A 6,000-nucleotide genomic window follows, 5' to 3' on the forward strand; every position below is an offset into this window, starting at 1 on the left:
TTAATCCCAGCATTCATGGGAGGAGACAGAGGCAGGGGGAGTCTCTGAATTTGAGGCTAGTCTGCTCTACAAAGTAAGTTCCAGGACTGCCAGGATTGCAGAGGGAAACTTTGTCTTGGGGGGAAGCTATCAATAGCTCTATGATTCTTGGTCTCTACTGCATTTAATTTCCTTTCACTGTATACGTGCATTTATGCCTGTGTGCATGTATGTATGTATGTATGTATGTACATATGTATGTATGCATGAATTTAAAGAGCTGGGACCTTCCTATGTATCCCAGGATGGATTCAGACTCACTACATAGTCCATATCGTCCTCAGACTCCAGAGCTCTACCTCAGAATTCCTGTTTGACCCTGAGACTCCAGGTATACACCACCATTCCTGGACAACAACTGATAATCGGGCTCCCAGAAGAATTAGAGCTGTCCTGCTTAGGCTCTACCTAACCCCTAGTAATGGAAACTTTTACTGTATTACCCCATCCTCATTCATTCACCCCCCACCTCTGTGTGTGTGTGTGTGTGTGTGTGTGTGTGTGTGTGTGTGTGTGTGCGCGCTTTAAGGTTTATTTTATATGTATGAAAATTTGCTTCCAAGCCTGGTGCCCAAGAAGGTCAAAAGAGTGTATATGATCGTTAAGGCCTGGAATTATGTGGGTGATTGTGAGCTACCTTGTGGGTACTGGGAGCTGAGCCAAGTCCTTTGCAAGAACAGCAAGTAGAACTGGAAAGATGGCTCAGCCATTAAGACACTGGTTGCTTTTCCAGAGGTCCCAGGTTCAGTTCCCAGCAACCCATATGGCGGCTGGCAACCACCTGTAATTCCAGTTCCAGGGGACTCCATCTGTTTTTCTTCCCCCCCAAGGCACATACGAATGTGGTGTTGACACACACAACAAAACAAAATGAGTAAATATTACAAATGTTAAAAAGAGTAACAAGTACTCTGAACTTCAACCTCCTCCTTTGTGTTTGTCTTGTTTAGAAGGGTGCTGTATTGTCCAGGCTACCTACAACCTCGCAGTCCTTAATCAGGCCTTAGCTTTCTGAGTGCTGGCTTTGCAGGTATGTACCACAACGTCCAGGTCTAATTCATCCCTTCTTTTGATCCGTAAACTATATTAGGTGTTGAAGAATGACTGGTGCTTATGGTACCGGTCTCATATAGCTCAGGATGGCCTCAAACTTGCTATATGGCCAAGACTGAAGTTAAATTTTATTTTCTTCTGGAACAGGGTCTCATTATGTACCTCAAGCTGGCCTGGAACTCACAGATCTGTCTGTTCCGGTCTTCCAAGTTCTGCCATTATGACATGCAAGGTTTATTCATTCAGATGATCAAACCCAGAGTTTAGTATATGCTAGTCAAGTACTCTGCCAACTGATCATACTTCTAGTTTGTTTGTCTTACTTTTTGTTTATTTGTTTGTTTTGTTTTTAGAGACAGGGTTTTTCTGTGTAGTCCTGGCTGTCCTGCAACTCACTCTGTAGACCAGGCTGGCCTCAGACTCAGAGATCAACCTGCCTCTGCCTCCCAAATGCTGGGATTAAAGGCCTTCAGGAGAACACTGCCCTGTTGAGGTGAACTTTTTGGCACCTGGTGAAGGTTGTCTTTGTATATGCAAATGCTAACTTTCTGTTTGGTCAGAGATCTCATTACAGGCCAGATTTTGGCACTGTTCTGCATCATATTTTGTAAGCATGCCCTCCAACACCTTCTGATTGGTTTAATAAAGAGCTAAATGGTCTAGAGCAGATAGATGCAAGAAAGGAAGATGGCATAAATGCTGATCCCTCTACATGGAAACAGCTCTGAGACTGACTAAGACATGAAAATGCATCTGTGTAGTCAACAAATCTTGTTGGCTATAGAGTCCTCATGACTATCCTTTCATATATCATGGATGAAGATTTATATTACAGTTTGGTTAGTACAGTACAGACAAACATAAAGATTGATGCCTTTTATCTGCTCAAACAGATAATTTGTTCACACTGCACATTCCACACATGTGTTCATGCAGAAGTGTATATTACCTTTAAAAGTTTGTGTGTTTTCAGAGCAAAAGGACCAGACACCAATGAAGACGAGACAAGTATCCCAGATGATCTAACCTCACAGACTGCCTCAATAGCTGTTTCCTCAAAGATCTGCAACTAGAAACTAGCTGGGATTAAAGGCCAGCCTGGTCTACAAAGTGAGTCCAGGACAGAGAAGAGAAACACTGTCTTGAAAAAAAACAAAACAAAACAAAACAAAAATCTGCATCCAGAACAACTTCAAAATAGCTAGCAAAGATGGTCCAGCCTCACAGCCCACTCCAGCTGGGACTTCAGTTAAGCCCTGAACTTTCCTGTCACAGAGGCTGGACAGCAACCCTGTCTCGAAACAACAACAACAACAAAATATTTTTAGGTTGCTAATGCACGTTATAATAGAAAATTATTTAAATACAGAGCTTTGGACCCACTAAGACAGGATAGATAATGGAGTAGTTTCTCTATGGTTGCCAAATACAACCACAATTACATTGTGAATGTAATTCTTTTTTTTTTTTTTTTTTTTTCTTGAGATGAGGTTTCTCTGTGTAACAACCTTGGCTGACCTGGAACTCATTTGTAGACTAGGCTGGCCTCAAACTTACAGAGATCAACCTGCTTCTGCTGCCTAAGTGCTGGGATTAAAAATCATGTGCCTGGGCTGGAGAGATGGCTCAGAGGTTAGGAGCACTGGCTGGCTGTTCTTCTAAAAGTCTTGAGTTCAATTCCCAGCAACCACATGGTGGCTCACAACCATCTACAAATGTGATCTGGTGTCCCCTCTGGCCTGCAGGCACACATGCGGGCAGAGCACTGTATGTATAATAAATAAATAAATTTAAAAAAAAGTCATGTGCCACCATGCTTAGCTGTGAAAGTAACCTTTACCTGAGAGTTTGCATAATTGGGTTGTTGTTTTTTTTTTTTTTTTTAATCTTTAGAGTCTTTTAATTCTTACAAAGTACCTGGAACATCTTGGTTCTCCAAGGAACACCCCAGAAAGGCCACAAAGAGAACTGAAATCACATATGTAAAGAGGAAGATGAGAACAATACCTGGGAAAAGCAGGTGTTTGGTGAGATCCCACTCCAAAGAACTGTCTTCGAGGGGAAGGGAGAGAACCACAGGGATCAACTGTTGATCTCTGTTAAGAAGATTAGGTGTGTTCCATTCTAAAACCTCCTGAAAGAGACACTGTGAGGGGCAGGCCATGGCAATCAGAAGGCCATCTGGAAGATGGCTTAACCAGGATCAATACACAGTCTATCTGAAAGACCTTTAAGGGCAAAGGAAAGCAAATTATGCTCCATGACACCTCTGTGCCAAAACTCTTGCCGAGGGATCCCTTCTGGAAAGGGATGGAGAACTGTAGGCTCCAGCAATCTATACCTGATGGATAGGCAGAACCTAGAAATGACTAAATTCCTAATCTGAACAGATATGACATGTCAGGGATCCCCTTTGTACTGGGATGGTTGCAATATATGTGTGACTCATGGAAATGCAAACAGGAATTTGAGTGAGAGGTCACATCTTGCCTGGGGTGTTATGAAGATGGTGGAGAAAGGAGCAGAGAGGTCCTCCCCAGAGCCCAGCCATTCTCTGTGGTCGGGAGAGGAGGTCAGCCCACTGTGCCTATGAGACACTCCTCCGCCCCGCAAAGGTAGCAGGAGTGTAAGGGGTCGGGATGGCTTGTTTCCTGCTCTAGTAGAGCACCTTTTTCAGGCATGAATTCAAGAACATTCCAGTGGTGTCCAGCTTCTCACAGATGTCACAGAACTTGGGAAAGGAAGCTTACATTTTCTCAAAGTCCCTCCTGGTGCAATTGTGGGCCTTTTGCCCAGTGGGGCCTACCTCCAGACTTCTTCATGATGGTCTCGTAGCCTAGCCGAGGCGCTCCCTTTCCATAGAGCCTGTACATAATGATGTTCATGGAACAGTTGTCCCTCCAGAAGCAGTAACTCAGCAGGATTTCATCACCTTGGTTGAAGCATCGCCATGCTACGACTTTACGACTTTTTTTTTTCTTTTGGGGGTTGGAGGATGGTCCAGCATTGCCTTTAGCTTCAACAGGGCCTTCTTGGTCTTCTCCCTGGGAATGGCCCAGTCTTGGACATGCTCCTTGAAGCAACATTCACTGGTGAAGATTGTGTGGCTAAGGTTTCTGCTCTCCTTGTGGTTGAACAACAGCCAGAAGAAGCAGCAGTTGATCCAGCCCATTAGGCATGGCAGGTAGGGGCTGATCCAGAGCAAGGACTCCATTAGGTAGAACCTGGGGGCACAGTCCCCAAACCAGTTAGAAGCAGAGGAGGGGGCTTTGTTGGTGTGGTCTTGGTAGATGATGTTGACATTCTCACTGTGAGGAAGCCAGAGGAAGTGGGAGAACTCTGACTTCTGCAGGTGGCTATCCAGGTTGTTGTGGAGCTCTTTGAGGGCAGAAGAAAAGGATGTCTCCTGCAGGTAGAACTGTGGTATGCACTGCAGGTGAGGATGATGCCCAGACAGCCCAGGATGCACCTGTGCAGTCTAGAACACATCTTGACTCAGAGTGCTCCTCCGGGACTGCCTCATCAGCCATCATCAGGGTCACGGCCACCACCTGGATGGCCAGGATGCCATGCTTGGTCCTTGGGTTATGTGTTCCAGACCCAATGATGCCAGCAACTGTCACATCAGACAGCGCTCCCAGATTAGAGAGGGCCAGGCCATGCTTGTCCAGCTGTGAGTGCAGGTCAGCCAGGAGGGTGTCAGTCACTGATGTGGGCTGGTGGCATATCTCTGAACTGCAGCTATTGGTCCTCACTCAATTTTTGAGTGGGAACCTTTTGAACCCTGTGGTTAGTGGGGTCTGATGGCTTGAATTAAAGCATTTCCACAGAAAGTTGAACAAAGCCCTGGGCAGCAGGTGCAGTGGTCAGGCAACCTCAGCTCTTGGCTACCTCAAGCAGAATGGAATTCTTATTGTATATAGTCTATTGATGTTAGAGAAACAGCCTTTTATTGGGCTAAAAGGGGGAGATGTTGGGGTGACCTTTTGTGCAATGTGTCGAGGTTGTCTTTGTATATTCAAATGGTGATTTCTGTACTGGCAGAGATCTGATTACAGGCTGGACTTTGGCATTGTTCCACATCACGTTTTTGTAAACACTCCCTCTAACACCTTCTGATTGGTTTAAGGAAGAGCTGAACAATGGCCAATAGCAAAGGCAGAAAAGAAAGGTGCAGCTTCTGGGCAGAGATAGAAATTTTGGGGAAGAATCAGGGGTGAAAGGGTCCTCAGACAAACATGGAGGAAAAAACAGGCACCAGGACTGAGAGACTAGGAAAGGTAACAGGCCACGTGGCAGAGTGTATCTCTGTGTTATTAGTGTGATCTGACAATCCAAGAAAGCCCATTATAATAGGCACCCAATTCTTATACTGCCCAGATTTTTTTACATATTTTTCTCTGAAGCTTTCCGTGGAAATTAAGGTCTGGGGTCTGAGTCACAAGGCCTGCAACCTATAAGGTTTCTACCACTTCAGGGTGGTTGATAAGTTATGCAGCTTCTCTGTCGAGATAATTACCTTAGAGGCTTCTTGAGGACTAAGGACCTAGCTAGTCTCCTCACTTGGTAATCACTCATTTAATGTCTGCTACTGCTATTCCTTTCTGTGTAAACTTACTGCACTTCCTTTTTTAAAAAAATTTTTTTTTTTTTTTGATTCTCCTTGAGCTGGCAGTTGAGAGTCAAGAACTGAGCTGGGTGCGGTGGCACATGCCTCTGATCCCAGCACTCAAGGAGGCAGAGGCAGTTGGATCTCTGTGTGTTCAAGGCTAGCCTGGGTCTACAAAGTGAGTCCAGGACAGCTAAGGATACACGGAGAAACCCTGTCTCCAAAGCCCAAAACCTAAATCCCAAACCCCTCCCCCCCAAAAAGAACTGAACTCCAGTCCTGTGTAAGAACACCAAACA

At 45.0% G+C, this 6,000-nt stretch overlaps 1 pseudogene; it reads right to left on the reverse strand.

Annotated features, from left to right (window-relative positions):
- Window positions 1-3,748: 3,748 nt before the first annotated feature.
- LOC129685875 (L-gulonolactone oxidase-like) lies at window positions 3,749-4,808 on the reverse strand (annotated as a pseudogene).
- Window positions 4,809-6,000: the final 1,192 nt, after the last annotated feature.

Source organism: Psammomys obesus, unplaced genomic scaffold (genome assembly GCF_907164565.1).
Source record: "Psammomys obesus unplaced genomic scaffold, mPsaObe1.curated_primary_1811, whole genome shotgun sequence".
Classification (NCBI taxonomy): domain Eukaryota; kingdom Metazoa; phylum Chordata; class Mammalia; order Rodentia; family Muridae; genus Psammomys; species Psammomys obesus.